This window comes from Stegodyphus dumicola, chromosome 4 (assembly GCF_044657685.1).
Source record: "Stegodyphus dumicola isolate Sdum_Otavi_A_Nest chromosome 4, ASM4465768v1".
Classification (NCBI taxonomy): domain Eukaryota; kingdom Metazoa; phylum Arthropoda; class Arachnida; order Araneae; family Eresidae; genus Stegodyphus; species Stegodyphus dumicola.
Genome location: NC_140771.1, coordinates 78,134,781 through 78,153,417, shown reverse-complemented (window position 1 = coordinate 78,153,417; position 18,637 = coordinate 78,134,781). Strand labels below are relative to the sequence as shown.

Sequence of the window (18,637 nt, the reverse complement as noted above, 5' to 3'; positions counted from 1 at the left end):
TTCCAATTAACCTAATGTCTCTACACACTCAGATTAAAAAGTAGAAAACATATTCTTAAGAACTGCGTTTATTGCCTTAAAATCGTTTACTTTGTTATTCAATAACAGACAGATTTAATTCGAAAGTTAAATATCTTATTCTTTACGGAATGGTAAAACAGGCATTTGGAAGATATAAGATTTTATTTACGGCAGTGGTAACACATTGCTTTTAACTTGTCAATTTTGTGTATTAAAATTAAAGGATAGATATCTTACATATTGCGAATGGCAACAGACTGGTGAGTCGGTGATAAAAAGATTTTTTTTAATCAGCGTTGAATTACATAAAAAACGTTTACAATATCTAATTAGATATGTCATGATTTAAATGCATTGTTATGTAACTTGATTAAAAAGCAGAAAAAATAATTTTAAGAACTGCGTTTATTGCTTAAAATCCCTAAGTTTGTTACTCAATAACAGACAAATTGAGCTTGAAATTTGAATAGCTTACTTTTTACTGAATGGCAACATTAAAGGTAAAAGCATTTTATCTCAGGCATATTTTTCCAAATGGTAACAGTCACTGGACATAAAAATGTTTTATTTCGAACGGTATTGCCACTGCTTGCTTTCACATTGCTGAGTTAATTAATTAAAAATTCGTTAAATTCGTACAAAATATAAAATACATTTTTTAAAATTCATAATGTATGGAGGACCAGGTGCATTCAAAGTTCGATGGTTCTAGCTGTCGTCTTTTTCCATAGTGAAGGGATCATACATGCGTACACGCAAATTCTTCATTATTTAATATTAAATTATGTCTTTGATAATTAAGTTCTTTCTATAACTGTTGGACAAGAGGAAAGTTCGAGCACTTGTCATTGAGCAAGGTCTTGGGCATCTTGTAAGTGATAGAACGACATTTGTTGAACTTTAATCGAGAACATTCTCGGAACTGAATCCAGGATCGCTCATCATGCTTCTCTAAAATGTAGGACACACACACACACACACACACACACAAAAAAAAAAAAAAAAAAAAAAAAAAAAAAGATGTTGGTCATCAAAATTCTTGCCATTATTCCAAAATAGCCCTGAGGAACTAGCAGCTTTGTCTTGGAAATAACTGGACTTCCTGGGCTATAATGCTAACCCACCCTCGGGTGGTTCGACCACCCCTCTGGCTCAGCAAAATGCGAAAATCCAACAGTCTTTTACCCGACTCACACTACCTCTAACCTCTTGAGGAAACTTTTTGTTCCAAGGTTTTTAAGTACCTCAACTATGCAGCAAGTAAATGCAGCAACGATTATTTCTTAAAATAAATTCATCTCTGAATCATTTGGTGTCATGTTAGATGCAGCTAATCTCATTTTCAGTTTGGGAGATAGCCCTCATTTTTATGCAGTCAGTACAAAATTTCCTAAATTAAAATCAAAATTCATATCAGATTAATTACTTCAGTGCTAAAAGCAATATTTAACTGCAGTACTCAGAATGCTTAAAGTATTTCTGATTACTGTTATCATAAAATACATACGATACCGATTCGAATTTCCATAGCAGTTTCTCAAAGCATTAATATGATCATATCAAGCATCAGAGATTAAAGGAATTCAATTTCAAGGCTAAACGAAGGTTTTCATTCTTGAGCTAGTTGACGCGTAAAACCGTTTCTCCATCAAAAACCGTCAGAACAAAATTCGAAGGTTATTTATTGATATGATTATTATTCTTAAGGAGGATAAAATCAAGCTGATTTAGTTACAGATTTGAAAATTTTGCTCTTGTCAATGCTATGAAATTATTTCTATTCTTGATATCATTCAAATACTGCAAGGAAACAAATTTAACTCGCAAATATAGTTGAAACTCAAATACTTAATTGTTCTTAACAGAATGCTTATCTAACGGTATTTCATTAAAAAATATTTTATACATGTCGGCGTGTTATCGTTCTGAATACAGTCAGTTTACACAAGCATAGATAAACATTCAACAACTTTGATTAACTTTGATCAACAACCTCATAGATTTGGCAAGAATTTGCAAACTGAAAAGTTGGTTTATTTACCGATAGTAACTGTAACAACTGCATGACCTGATTTGAATGTTTGCCCGGCAGATGGTACAAGTAAGTAAAGCTCGATGTCATCTGTTGCTGTTGTAGAGCGGAGTCCGAAATAGGATCTTTCCTATTGATCTTCATATTGTAAATTCTACCAGTTTAAAATGAAATCATCTAAAACAAAATGTATGCTTTTGTTCTTATCTTATCACTGTAGAAGAAGGTAGGGGAACTTACGAGAATGGTTCGACAATAGAAATCGATACGGTCTCGGACCTGTAATAAACTTATTCCATCCAGCGAGCTCGACAGCGCTGGCAGTTCCGAATGCTATGCCTGTTATTTGCTCAACAAATGCAGGAATTGCAATTAACCTTCATTGGTTTTAAAGTCTATAGCTGTCCTTTAATTTGCGTAACCATCTGCTGTAAACGAATATTTGGGAGTGAATCAAAGGGAAAATATGACACTGTTTGTACTAGGCCTAACTGTAACTAAAATTTAAAACAGTTGTTCCACAGTAACACCGAAGTAGTTGCCTAAATCATAATGAAATATAGCAGAGAATAAGTCAAAATCAGTAACTTTGTTTCAGATAAGCATTATTCCCTACCTATTGATTGTATAATAATATCGCATGCATCAAATGAAAAAGGAAATCATAGAAAAGGAAGGAAGCATCCTTCATGAAGTGCGGGGACTGTGTTAAATTAATTGCAGTATTTAATTGCAGGACATCGTTTTCAGAACAAGTCCCTTATATATCATTCTCCGTTTTGCTTTGTGATACGCCTCGAAAGAAAGTTATATTATGCTGGTCTTTAATGAAATTTTTCATAAATTTATTTCATTTTGAAAATCCTCGTGTTGCTAGAATGAGTAATGGTGTACCGTCTTAGAGGTTCTGCACCTTTAGGTAAGCCGGCTACGTCTCGAAAAGAACGGAAGCATTCGTGTAGATGCCTACTATAAAGATGGTAGTACCATTACGCCGGGGCATGGTTCTTCAAGTGAAACTTTCATTTATTTTGCTCGTCAGAGTAACAAACTAAAAACCGTGCTTGCATAGTGGTATCCTGGTTTAAAGATAGCCACATCTTTATGAAGGTTGCTTCTCTCCCAAGTTAGGACGTGATCTACTAAAGTATGCGAGGAAGAAAAGTGTCCTGACACTTTTGTGCATCAGTATAAAAGCGCCTGTACACTATCCGCTGTTCGAAAAGACATTCTACGTGTTTTCGAACAGTTGCTGATTTGCATTAACGCACTGATAGTTTTTAAACTGGTCATTATGAAGGTATCCCGCTGGATTGTCTTTTCGAACAGTAGCAGACTTGCATAAAAGTGCTGGTATCTTTAATGTCTGAGCATCGTTATGAAGGCGTCAAGCTGGCTTGACTTTTCGAACAGCTGCAGATTTGCATAAAAATGCCGGTATATTAAGCATCATTATGAAAATGTCCCGCTGGACTGTCTTTTCGAACAGCAGCAGCCTTGCATATAAGTGCCGGTATATATAAGACTGAGTATCATTATGAAAGTGCAACAAATGTAACAGTTACATTAATTTCATATATTTTTATTCCTCTGGGTTCTTAAATTTCAGAAATAAATTAATGGGTTTTATTGAGACCGGTTTCAGTGACACAATATGAAACGGCTGATTGCAGAATTTCTTTGAACTGCTTATAGAATTGAAAGATCCAACAGGTTTTTGTGAAATGCTAAGTCTTTTGATGCAGTCATTGCATTTGTGTCAGAGACTAGCTATCTGTGGCAGTGCACAACTAAACCATTGGACAACCCCCGAAGCGACCCGCAATTATTATTCAGCGGGAAAATTCACCACCACGAAAACTACCACTGAAGTTTACAAGTTGTGCTGCGTGTTAAAAATATCCGCGGCAAACATAAAAACTGATGCTTCCAACAAAATTCCCGCTTCCCGATTATTTGCCTTGCTCCTGTCTCTTTACTTAACTGATAATAGGACACAACCTTCCTTATCGGAGCTCTTTCCTGTCCAGGATCCTTTTTAAGGCGGCACCTCAGCTATTCCGCATTACCCTTGGAACTCATTTTCTTGCGAGGGCTAAGCCGAGGACGGTGGAGGGAACGAGGGCTTGTTATCATCATCTCTTGGAAGTACCCGGGGGATTTGAGGGGTACCCACTTATTCTTGAATTACGTTGACTCGATTGGCTTTTAATCAAGAGCTGGAGCTTGTTTGGGGAGAGGACATGCAGTTCGAAGGACCGGGTACAAATTTAAAAGGGCGGCTTGTGTATTTGGGATGAAGATTTTTTTAACATTGTTTACTGTTTAGATTAAATGTGTACAAACCAACACTGTTGCTATAATCGATATGATGAATGAGATTTCTCATTACCTTCTCTGCTGTAAATAATGTGCTTGCTTAAATTCAAAGAATTGCGTAGAATTGACACTGCCCAAAATCGACATTTCTTAGCGCGGACACAAAGTAGAATTGAGGCCTGACAGATCAAAACCAGCGTCAACCGATCCTAGTTGTCGGAATATTGTCGACACAATTTTTTATGTCGATGGCTTGGCCTAGACAATAACATATAACTAATACTAGTTATTGGCGTACGGTCGACACGCTAGATTTTTATGTCGATCCTAATTACATTCATAAAACTGACACCATTGCAAAACACAGACACTGGGTTAGAGTCAATACGGCGTAGAGTCGACACAGTGCAAGATCGATACTAGATCGCGATCGACATTTATTATCGGCATAAGACTTAAACGATAATGTTTCAATTCGATATCGACTCTAGCATATGATCTACGTATAAATTTTTTATATCGATTGTATTTATACTCGTAAGACAGTTAATGCAGAGGATCGGCACTGTGTAGCGTCGATACGGTGTAGAATCGACTTTGTGTCGATGGCACAGAATGGACACCATACCACAGCTACTTGCTACTGGTACACGATCGACACGATTATTTTTTCTATCGATGGCACACATGGACCTTATAAGAAATAGACTAACTCAAACGGGTTTTCTCCCTCGTCTGAGGCGTTGCCGGTTGTCACCTTGATCACATCCGGAGGAGTAGGGACGACTTGCAGACATTTAACATTGGTTGCCTATTGCAGCGTGTATAATTGTCAAGAAAAAGCTGGTTTTAGCGCCTCATTTCACAAATTAGAATTTCTATATAACTTATTTTTGAAATTGAGATTGATTTTTAAAACTTTAGCGTATTTATCAAGCATAATTAACGTTCCAAATAATTACAAAACTATTGCATGCTTTCAGGGCTGGATATTTTTTTAAGCTTTTCCTATGCTGTAAGGAAATTTTTAACTACTTCTTTTAGAAAATAATATTTTAAATCTGAACTAATAGAAAATTTCAAACAAGCAATTTTCTCTTGCAATTTTTTGCTTTTTATTGGTGTAAATAAGTAAAAAGTATTAAAATATTTAAAAACGAAATTTTGAAAGTTTTGTTTAAAATTCTAAATTGTGCTGCTTTTTTTAAATTATAGATGAGTATTATAGCACAATTTCTATAAAGGAAATTTATTTCAATTATCTTTCATAATACATCATAGTGATAAACAGTTTTGACGCCTTAAAAATTTGTATACATTTAATTCTAATATTAAAATTGTATTCAACCGTAATAATTAATTTTGCTTGTATTTTATAGTGACTTTTTTTTAAATTTATTTTTAGTTCTGCATAAGATTTTTTTTATTTATTTACTGTTAATTTAATTTATTAACCCAAAGCGGCGGCCGCCTAGAAAGGCTGTTAGTTTCGAAGCGGCATTTTGCTCTGTTTTACTATAAGTGTCCGTGTCTCCTTGAAAATTGTTGTTACCAAATATTATCAGCCTGTATTATATGTAAAGAAATTAAATAATGAAGAAATCTGCATGAATACATATATGTTTCTTGCACTGTGACAAAGACGACAGTATCTAGAGCAATCAAATTTTGAATAATATAATCCTACAACCGAACATGGGCATCTGGACGGCCGAATTTCAAATTTATTTTAAACTATTTCATATTTTGTAAAACTTTAACAAATTTTTGATTAACAAACTCAACGAGTTCAGAGCGAGCACTGTATGGAAAATAACAGTTTAACTCCAGTGCGGAAAGCCTAAAGATATGCTGTTTTCAAATGTCTGTGGTTTACGGGCGAAGAACATGATATTCAATAAATATAGGTAACACACAAAACTTTAAAAAAAGGTTCCTTTTGGTCGTAATATAAAATTTGAGTGCTTCTAGCTTTTATTTAATCTTTTTTATCCCTCTTCATTACGCTTAGAAAATTTTATGCTCCGAATTTTATGAATTATTAAAATAACTAATCCACTTTAACGTTAATAATTTAATGATCATATAATCAAATAAATATGATCGTTTTGTAATGGTATTATAGTTTGGAAAATCACTGCCTGAAAATTTTCATTAAATTTTTTTAAAAAAATTATCAGATCTTGTTTAATTTTACCTTATTTATTTCAAAGCATCACGTACTATCAATCTTATTTAATTTTACTTTATTTTTACGCAAAATTAAGTTCATAAATTTTGTGCCTAGAGCTTTTACCGTTTTACCAAAGTAAAGATGTTTGTACAAGAATTACGCGTGAAAAAAAAATGCGCGAAATGCAGTAAAAAGTGCTTTAATGAGATATATTAAATCCTATTTGGAAAAAACTGTGGCTTTCATAATCTCATCACTATACAACGTATCACATTTAATAATTAAAAAGAGTTATGTGATACAAACGCCATAGGTTTCAATGTTAAAGTAGACCAGATCGTCCCTACTCTTTCTTGCCGACATGTCGGTGACGCGCGCCCCGCCCACTGGGTTAGTCTATTTCTTATAAGGTCCATGATGGCACAGGATCGACGACAGGCGTCTCAAGACCAGAAGAGGAAAATGCGTAACCTAATGCTGATTGGTTATTACAGGTCACGTGGTTTTCTTTCCTTTGGACGTCAGCATTAACACTAGAACTTAACTGTGTAAGTTTACCACTTTTGGCGAAAATTTAATATTTAGAATCGCCAAAATAAAAACGCCATATCATAATTGCTAGTTGCATCGTTTGTGATGAATTACCAAAATAATTCATTAGTAAGATGGGGAATATTAAAAGGAGCAACAGTTTGCTTAAAAATTTACATTAAGGTTCAGAAGTGGTGTCAGTTTTTTCAAAGTGAGCCAGAGTCAGGCCTAAATGTTAATACAACATTTTGTTTATTTAACACTGTTTATATTATATTGTAGTTCATTAGTTTGCGATGTGCTGTTTACCACTTTATGACATGAATATATTTCAAAGACTAAAATCATATTTTGATGTTCAAAGTAAAGATATGATCACATTAAAATGGAATATATAACGCATTTTATAACATATGGAATTATTTGCATGCATTTCTCGGGTCATAATTAAAGAATTATAAAACAAAATTAAGAATTCAAGTGTGAACAGGCATACCAAACAGTATATTTGAAGTACTATATTACACAGGAATTATATAGAAATTGATTTGAAATAACTGGGTTTGTATTATAATAAGTAAGTTGCAATGACAGGAATATTATGGTAATGCCATTGTGAATTAAAGTATATTTCTGCTATGCAATACTTTTGCAACTGATGTCAAAATTAAAATTGCTATATTTTATAACTGCAGACTGGTTTAATAGTTATAAGTGTATCTACTTATAATTTCCATTAGAATATCATTTATGTTATTGATAATTTGTCAGTATGTTTTCTGATGTTAAGGAATTACATATTAACATATTGTTTATTTTGAAGATACAACTTATGTACCTTTTTTTTTTTTTTTTTTTCAAATCCATTTCACTTAATAAATAATGTGAGGCATTTCAATATATATTCTTTCACAAGATATTTTGGCCCTGTTCTGTTATCGGAACCAGATTCAGAAATGTACATATCAGAGTTGGCCAAACTTCATTTCAGTAAGCACGTTTGAATTCAGGAATGTTCGAGAGCTGCATTTAAATTTTCTAAAAGCCACAAGTTCATATTTACATCATTATAGAAGTAGTGGAGGAGGTTTTAAATAGAAAGAAATCCCTGATAACTTTGTAAAAAGAGTCTAAACTAATTAATTACTTCCTTTTGGACACTGAATAGTTTTAGTTTACCATATTTCATACATATATTTTATATGCATGAACCGCACAAATTGCCTGCAAAAGCCGTATAGGGCTCGCGAGCCGCACATTGGCCACAATTGGTATATATATTTTGCATGTGCATATATATATGTATGCATACACACACAAATAGACATGCACATATATATACATACATACAATCAATCCTCATAACAGAAGAGTATCAATATTTCTAGCAGCTGCTTTCTTAATTTTGCATGAAGTTATCCTGGTTATGAAATCTCATTTTCATATTTGTTCAACTACCTTTCTTCTATAATTCAAGGTAATTTCATATGTTGTATAAAAATTAAAAGCAGTTTTATAGAGTGTTCGTAAGATTATTCTTCATGTCCACCTGTGATTTTTTAATATTGTGAATTCATTGTATTCCTGATTACTTGTATTTACATTCCACAATAAAATATGGGCATATAAAAAGTGTGGTTTCATTTTGGCATGAATGCAACTTCAGTACTTGGTTTAAATTTCACGAAACTTTCCCGAGTCAATAGGTGTTTTTCTAAAATTAATACCATAAATACTTAAATATACACTTATGCATTATTTCATTTAGCCTGTTTATATTATAGACTTTTAAAAATTTAGTACCTTATTCATATTCAGTTCTTGTTCTTCATTTTTAATCTAACTGATATGCAGTTTGAAGTTTGCTCACATGGTATCAAGCTTGTAACAAATTGGTTAAATGTGGTACTTTATGGTGTATTTTCAGGAAAAGCTATATCTTTAAATTATAATGTTTTTTAAATGTAGGGTTATGAAAACTATGTCAGTGCTTGCATTGTTATAGTATTCTGTATTAAGAATTAGTCAACTTTTTATATAAACCAACAGATTTTTAACATCTGAGATAAGTATGAGTAGTGTGCTCTCAAAATTTTTTATCGCTTAATATTCAAATTTGGCATCTTCGCTTATTTGTTATCTGATGAAAGGTTTTTACTTATTTCATTCTCGTTATTCTCCATAATACAAATGAAATAGTTAAAATTATCTTTCAAAAAATTAGCAAAAATATACAAATTTTATTCAGCTTTATTTTCCTAAAATAAACACTTGCATTTATGCTGGAAATAAAGCAAAGATAGCAAATTTTCGTTATTTCATATAGCCCACCAGAGGCCGAGCGGTTAAGACACTGAACACTGGTAGTTCGGTCCGAGGTTCGAATCCTGTGAATGGGCTGGCTGCATGGGCGTTTTCATGGTTTTTCCCATGTGTAACGTGTATACGAGCCAGTTTCCCTTAGAAAGTCCTCCACGAAGGCATCCCTTCCCTTAGGCAGATAGCAGTAATTAAATAAACCAAACCAAAACCATTATTGATCTTCATCAGTAACTAATAATAATATATGTAAAACAATAATAATAATTCATAATAAATTCTCCTGGTCAAAAGACAAAAAAAAAAAAAAAAAAAAGTTAAAGTGAGACATTGAAATCAAATTATGAGCCATACTGTGCACTTTTATAACAACTTTTCCATATTAAGGAACAAGTAGTACAACAAATTATACATGGCAGTAGATAAAAAAAATAAGTTGCATTTTTTGTTAAATTTTTATAAGACATTATAATAAAAATATACAAATTGCACCCACACAGAAAAATAATCTTAGTTGTTAAAACTATAGTGTTCTGAAATTATAAGTTTTATAGTAATTAATGTATGCTAATTTTTTCAAATAAATGTATATTTGTGTGCTGAAACAGCTTAAATTAATAATACCATATATATGTTTTTTCAAATAAATGTGTGTGCTGAAATAGCTTTAATGAATAACACCGTATTCATTAAGCTATTTAATTTGAATATAAAAAGTTTAAGGGCTATATACAGAAGTCACGTAATATATTTTTCTTATTTATAATTGAACTAAAGAACAAAATAAGGAAAAGATCATTACAAACCTTGTTTTTTATGGAACTCTAAGTTTCATACATTTTATCATGTTATTATAATTATGGCGAGTCTTTAATCTTAATCTTAAAGTGACTTAAAACTAACTTAAAAGTGAGATCTTAAATCTCCTGTGGTGAGAAACAGTTCTAGACATCCTACTTCACTGAATTTAATATTTTTTTCACATTACGTTATGAATGCATATTCTGTGTTTGCTTAAAATTGATGATGAATATGGCGTAACTTTAGCAACGGCATCTTTGTGCATACGTTTATGTGCTTTTAAATATCTCATCACATAGAAAGATGCACTGCAAGATTTGCATTATGTTTAAATATCTATATAATATGGATATGTTTAAATATCCATCTCAGTAATAAAAGCAAAAAGAAAGAAAGCGAAGTGCAAGCTCTTTGATTTAAACAAACTGCTAACAATTGACGAGATACGCAGTTGGAGGAGAACTAGAAATAGAGCCAACAACGTTTCAGGACTGTCATGTGATATAGTCAATGACAGTAAAGATAAGCATTTTGCGTTATCTATCTTGAGATGCCTGTTGCAGCATGGCTCTAGAAACTTCTGGATGAATTGGTCACAGGGCTTCGAAAATAGGTTTTCGTGTCATAACGAACTTTGCATTTATCTTGCATAACACATCCTGCAGAGTATAAATATGGGTCTGAGAACAAGAGAGCTTGTGAATCAGGTGCAGACTTTGCAGTTAGCTGAATTACAAGTTAGTGTTTATCCTGAGAAAGTGATTTAGGAAACTTTAGAATTTATTTCATGAGCTAAAAGTGAATTGCTAAATATCCCTATTCTCCTTGATTTGTTTTCAGCCATTTTTGTTCTGTGTGTAATAGTATTGTGCCTATTCTCCTAATAAATTGTTGATACCATCCTGCTTATCTGGACTCATTATTTAAAGAAACATCAGCAATCCTATCACCTAACTGGACAATGATTACGTATATGATAAATGTGTAATTCACATTTACAGTAGAATAGTTATTATAAAGCATGACTTTATAAATAGATTTAACGTATGCGTAGATTAAGTATAGGATAAATGCATAGCTTAGATATACAGTAGAACAGTTATAACAATTTTATTAAATTTATAATAAGATACATAATTAAATTAAAATGAGACATCCAGATTAGTTACATAAAAATCAAATAATTTGTTATAAATACACAAATTTTAAAAATACTTAAATAGCATAATTTTCTTAAACATTATTTAGTGACTTTTCTTTTAAACTTTTGGCATTCAATTCACTGCAATACAAATGATCATAGCTGGGATCTGAATTAACAATTAATTGATTTAATAAAATAGGTTTGGTATTATTTTTTTCTGCTGTTGAAGGATTTCCAAACTGTACTTTTTTACACACTTTTCGTTTTTTAACTGAATAAAATCTCTTTTGGGGAACAATTTTTTTATTTGTTGGTTCTTTTGAAACTGAAGCATGTGCTTTATCTAACAAAGGAACTTCTAATAAATGTTCAATTACATTTAAAAGCTTTTTTATTTGTGTAGCAAGATTAATGTCCATATTTTCAATGCAGTTTAATTTTTCAGAAATTGAAAATGAAGATTGAATAAGTTCACTAATGCATGTTTTACTTACTGTTAAAGATTCATAATTATTCCTAGTAGGTATTCTGTTTAGAGGGCCTATATAAGGTTCTGTCTTTTTTTCAGACATGATTACAAAATGTATATGTTTACACATATTATTTAAAATAGAATAATCATGGCATGTACATTTATAAGCTTTTAAACAGCATGAACAAAGTCTACAAGTTATGAGGCATAAATCATTACAAACATGATCTCTGATAATTTTATAAGAATTTTCTCCCAGTTCTGATGAAACTTCCCATACATCATCTTTTTTTACACAGTTAGCATTTAAAAGCTCAGCAGCTTTATGACGTTGAAATGTTTTTGTTGTCTTCTTTGTTATTTTTCCTTTCTGATATTTTATGTAAGTGTCAAACTTTTGATCATTGACAAGATTAATTAACTCGATGATACATTTATCAACCCGTTTGGTTTTCTTCCCATCTAAATAAATATATTTTAATTTCCGATGAAATGTTTCAACATACATATTGGTGTTGATTTTAGCCCCTTTTCTGAAACAGTATGCCCACATTTTGGCTCTTTCAAAATAGTATGTCATAAAATATTTATGGAATTCTCGCGTGTCTTCATCTTCACATAGTTGCTCAGAAAATGTTTCTAACATTTTGTTGAACATTTCTTCATCTAATTCATACATTAAAGTTTTTAAAGTTTTGTACACTGCTTGTCTTTTATGTTTTGGCACAGAATTCAAATGACCTTTCCATGCTCTGTCCACATGCCAAGCACATAATAATTTTTGGCAAGAACCAAATGTATGCTCCCATGCATTATAGAACATGGGAGCATCATCGCTCATGAAAACCTTTGGCTTGATATCAATGATCTTTTTGATGCAGTTAAAAAAGTTTACCAAAATTTTTTCTGATACTGTTGATGATATTAAGAAAGCAACTGGTATGCCCTCTTCATACTTATCAACGACAAGCAATGTTACAAGTTCAAATCCATAAGCAGAAATTCCATGTGTAGAATCAATACAGATTCTATCATTACCAAATTCTATCAACATTTTTTTTTTTTTTTGAAATTCTGTCATTATTGCTAACATGAAATCATTTTCGTTTACATTTGCATATTTTTCTCCTTGACGTTTATACATCAGAACGGGGTTGAATTCCATTTGCGACATCGTATTAACCCAGGACCAAACACTTGTCTCATCATCTGTTAAAATAAATCCTTTAGAATTAATGCTCAGACCAAAATCCCTCTTAATGTTATGCAGGTCTTTTCTCGTTATTGACTGTTATGTTTCAATATCATCTCTCGAAGAGAATCTTGCATCTTGCAAAATTCGTTTCTCTTCCACCCCCTGCAATAATTTAAAAAGATAATTAGGAGATAAAAATTATATATACTATATGCAAAATAAAGTTTTTCATTTATATGAACTTGAAAAGAAAATTTTATATTATTTTATACCTACTAAATATGAATTCCATGCAAACAATGGTATGATATTAGAATATCAGCTTGCAACTGAAATTTTTTTCTAATGAACATTTCATTGCCCTAATCAATTCTTTCAACAATATATAAAATAGTAAGTGTTTTGAAATTTGAACATCAACTTAAGGAGTACAGCAACTGAGACCAATATTTATCCAGCGCTTTTTGCATTTCTGCCTTATAAGACACAAGCAACGTAAGTTGCAATGTTTCAGGAAGTGAAATGTTGGTACCCTAAGTAGAAGCCTGACATTATAAAATTTGATTTTGAAGCCGCAGCCATCAATAGCTGTATGTTAGAATTTCCCAGTTCGACTATATTCGGTTGTAACTTTCATTTTAATCAATGTTTGTGACATAAGATGAATGGGGAGAAATGGGTGTAATAAAGGAATATAAAGAGAACGAACATATAAGACATGTCTGTAGAATGATTTCTGCCTTAGCTTACTTGCCAATAGAACATGTAGATGATACTTAGAGCATTGTATAGGAAAAAGCTTTTAGCACTAACAAACTTACCACATTCATTGATTCTTTTGTCGAGTAGTGAATGGAAAATCAAAATATGCCCATTAAAATACGGAATGTACATGGACAGCATCATAAGACAAATAATTCTGTTGAAAGGTGGAATTCTAAATTAAACACAATCACTGGCAGAAACCAGCCTATTGTGCACTTATTAGTTAAAATACTAAAAGAAGAAACACAAAAAAGTGTCTTTTAATTTGAAAGCCAGAGAATTAGGCGACCCTGAAATAACAAGGAAAAAAGCATATGTAAAATTGGATGAAAGAATTAAAAACATCCTAAAAGAATTCGAAACATCCAACAATTTAGAAAAATGTCTAAAATCTTTAAGTTTTGTAACTAGGTTGGACTAAATTGTAAATTATATTTATGCCTTTATAATAAAGGATAGCTAGTATTTATTTACTAGTATCTGTTTTGTATATTTTACTTCTAATATTTATTTTTACTTACATTAATGCAGCTAATTAATTTTATGGTAACTGCACCTGTTCTAATATTTGACTCTAAAATACAGTTTTCCACAAAATCCCTGAAATTTTTATTTTTATTACATTTTATATTTACACAAAAGTTTTTATTTTTATTACATTTCGCTATGTTTAAAATGCATTCGTACTATAATATCATAACAATTTAAATACATATAAATAATTAAATATGATTGGCAAAAATGTATTTATCATTGTAATTCGATAATCGAGTGCAAAAACAGAGAACATCGGTAAAAGAGATTTGCCACTTAAAATACTGTTTTAAATTATATTTGCAATTTTTAAAAGTATTTATTTACTTATTTATCTACACCCTTTATCTGTTCTAAGATGGGGAAAAGATGTGCAGCTCTAACCACGATGAGTTTCGAAGTGTCTGCTCTGATCGCGAAATTGTACGTGTCCGCTCTGGCAACGTCCGGTGTAGCCACACCACCTGTTCACAAATGTGACAATAGATTACTGGCGAAAACTCTAAACTGACTATTAGCTCATTAGTATAATACAGTTACTGAAAAATGTAAATATCATGACAGATGTATCTTATATACTAAAAACTAATGGAATAAAAAAAGTATCTTTAAATTTACAAATATGCCTATACAGTAGATTAGTAAGAAATATGATACTTAATTTAATAATAAGAAAAACAATTGTTACAAATCTCAGGTTACTTAAATATAGATAATTAATCACTTTTATATAAATATTTAATATGCTGTTCATAAATACAAGAGAAAACAATTTACCATAATTTTAAATCAGACAAAATATTAATCTTAGTTTCATCTAGATTTTGAATCAAACTTCAGCATTTTCAAGGTCCCTCTTCTTCAAGAGAATTATCCAAATTTATATTAAAAGCAGTTGACAGAGAAACACAAACATTGAACCATTCAGATAAAACAGTAATGAAATATAACAAATTAAGATATTAGAATTATAAATGTGTTAATTCCTTCATAACACATTTAGAATTATAATATCTTGGTTTTACATGCTTCATTATTATTTTCCACAGCAGACAGTGTTACGTTCATCTTTACTTTGCTCTACCCACTCCTTCCATTTTGCAAAAGTTTTGTACTCCTGAAGAGATACCTGTGTCTGATTGTCCTCAAAGCAGATAATTTTATTTAAAATCTATGCAAATTAAGTCTGCTGTTAAGCCTAATTTTAAATTTCACACTCGCGTGTTTCTCTCCCAATCTGAATTTTCCATGAATGATTTTCGTTATCAACTTCATTAATATTAAAATTCATTCACTTTTGGAATTTTGAACCACCTGTATATTAATGACAGCTAGAAAGGCTCCAACTGCATAAGTAATTATAGTTTTATTTAAGAGAAATTAATACAATCAAAATACGGTCTAACACATAACTTGCCTGCTATTCTTTGCTTTTCTTGTTTAGGAATAGGGAGATGACAAAGGGATTTTTCATGCTTGTAATGTTCTTTAAAATATACAGCTTCAAAACGATTGCCAAAATCTTTTAGTATGACAGTAGCTGTGCAAGAGAAACCTGTTTTGGAAGTCCCTTGTGCTTTTAGCTGTCTTTCACCTTTGCCTTTTGCTTTGTATGTCCCACTTCTATTACAGCAAAACAGCGTCCTGGTGTAATTTTTATGTTTCTGCCCAGATGAATCTACCACAAAATGAGTCTTTGTTTTTCTTTCTTCATCCGATAGCCATGAATAAAAGTCTAATAAATAAATATATGTATAAATTTTCATAATAAGGGCATCTGATTAGTAAATAAAAATATGCAGATTGCAGCCACACAGAAAAATAATCTTAATTGTTAAAACTATAGTGTTCTGAAATTATATGTTTCAAAGTAATTAATTTGTTAATTTTTTCAAATAAATGCATATTTGTGTGCTGAAACAGCTTAAATTAATAATACCATATATATGGTGTTTCTTCAAATAAATGTATTGCTGAACTAGCTTTAATGAAGTTATTTAATTTTAATGTAAAAAGATTAAGGGCTATATACAGAAGTTACGCAATATATTTTGCTTATTTATAATTGAACTAGGAAAACAAAATAATAAAAAGTTCATTGCATACCTTGCTTTTTTTTAAACTCCAGTTTTATACATTTGGTCATATTGCTGTAATTATGGCAAGTCTCTAAGTGAGATCTTAAATCTCCTGTAGTAGAAAATAGTTCCCGGCATTCGTCTTCGCCGCATTTAATATTACTTCGCCTTATATTATGGATACGTATCCTATGTTTAGCTAAAGAATTTTTTGTACAAAATTGCTTCGTACAATACGTACACGAAAATGGTGCAACTTTATTATTTAAATTCGTGTATTCTTTGTGCATGCGCTTTCAAATATCTTTTCGCATAAAAAGATGAACTGCAAGATTTACATTTAAACATATCCATTTTGATAATAAAAAAAAGCAATATCCTTGATTTAAACAAACCGCTAACAATTGGCGAGAAACACAATTGCAGTTGGCGAAAAACCAGAAATAGCGCCTAAAACCAAAGAATCTCTTACAGATTCTTTGCCTAAACGTTTCGGGAGTGTCACGTGGTATACAGCCAATGACAGTGAAGATAAGCATTTTCCTCTTCTGGTCTTGAGACGCGTGTGGATCGACGTCATAATACGATAACATTACGTATTGGTATTTGACAAGTAGATAAGTTTTTAGGTCGACCCTATTAACAATCATATGAAAGTATGTTAATAAAAAATTCATTAAGTATGAAAAAATATGAAACCAAATTCGAAATTAAAAATTCTGGATTTAAACTCTGGATCGGGTAAAGAATTGCGTGTATTCAAAACTGGGTGCCTCTAGGTGCCGCCGATTTTCGACATAGCAAGGAAAATACATGTAAACATGTATATTCTTCATTATTTACTAGTAGGATTTTAAAAAGAAAAGGTAAATATTTATATACTTTTAGTATTTTTATAGTATTTTTTACTTAATTAAAAAAAATTAACAGTATACTTTCTTTTCGGATGTTAGAATGTAATTTTAGTCTTCAAATTATAAATTCATTTACTTTAATAGTTTCAAAGCTTGTATAAATAGGCTAAACTTGGTGAAATAACATTTGCAAGAACTACGTAACTGTCTGAAGAACAAGCGCTCCGCTTTTAGTAAGCTTGCTTGGCCATATCAGCAGACAATTCAGAAAATCTTGAACCTTCTACCTTTGTTACCAGTCTGAGGTACGTTACCTCAAATTGCCGAGCAAGACAAGATTTAGGTGTAATGAATGCTGTTGACAACAAAAGGCTGATGACGTTGTTTGTCGATAGATGTCACAAAACTCCTTGTTAAGGCCAATAACGCCCCTTATTATTTATGGCTAAGTCTGGACATCTTGTTAGGTCTGTTTTATTATATTTCTAAAATGTGTTCTTTTAGATAAATGATATTCGTCCCTCAAACAAACTCTTTTTTCCGCTTTTATAACATTTTTAAGGCTAATATAATTTGATGCTTTTTTTTTTTTTTTATTTATTTATTTTTATTTTGGCGTAAATTTAGTAAGTATTATTTAATTATGCTTAATTATCCACATTCATGTACATGATTTATAAATTTTGATAGTGACACGAGTAAATTTCTTTTAAAGAAATGATCTTTTGCCTACGTAGCACGAAAAGGTTACCCAGGTATTATGAGGATATTCACTTCGTAGAGTATCTTCAGGAGACTCTGGAATATCTCTTTTGATAATGACAGTGATAATTGCTTTTAAAGAAATTATCTTAACCACGTAGCACAAAAAGATTATACGGATGCTATGATGATATCGACTTTGCAGAACGTCCTCAGAAGATCCTGGAATATAACCCTAAATTTTCAACTACACATCTTCGCTAAATTCCTACTAGAGTGTATAAAGATACTGTAGGAACTTATTAGAGGTCCTACTTAGCCGCCCAACCGGGACAGTGGTTAGTGACTCTGACAGCCGTATTGAAAGGCCATGGTTCGAATCCTGGAGATGGCATGGATGTTTTTTAGTGTACAGTGTCTGTGCGGCATGGGGCACTGTAAATATGTGACCAGCAGAAAGTTCTCTCTAGAGTTAGTGATAAGGAAAAGGGGAGGGAGACCTCCAGACCTCTTCCCCCGCGGTGCTTTCTTTCAAAACTGGGGACGTAATAGAGCTGAAGCCAGGCTGTCACCGTGCTCAAGGTTCTTGCCAACGACAGATGCATTTGACTTTTTGCTATGATGATTGTCGTGGGCTTCTGCTGGCCATTGTTAAACGAGTGAGATTGGTAACAACAACATCAGTCTTACAACCTCC

General features: G+C 31.8%; 1 protein-coding gene and 1 pseudogene across 4 annotated transcripts in view; one reads left to right on the top strand and one right to left on the bottom strand.

Annotated features, from left to right (window-relative positions):
• LOC118194037 (rap guanine nucleotide exchange factor 2-like) overlaps positions 1 to 18,637 on the top strand; it is a 648,324-nt gene that overhangs the window by 346,622 nt on the left and 283,065 nt on the right. The gene's annotated exons all lie outside the window — the stretch shown is intronic.
• Positions 11,283 to 16,072, bottom strand: LOC146997586 (uncharacterized; annotated as a pseudogene).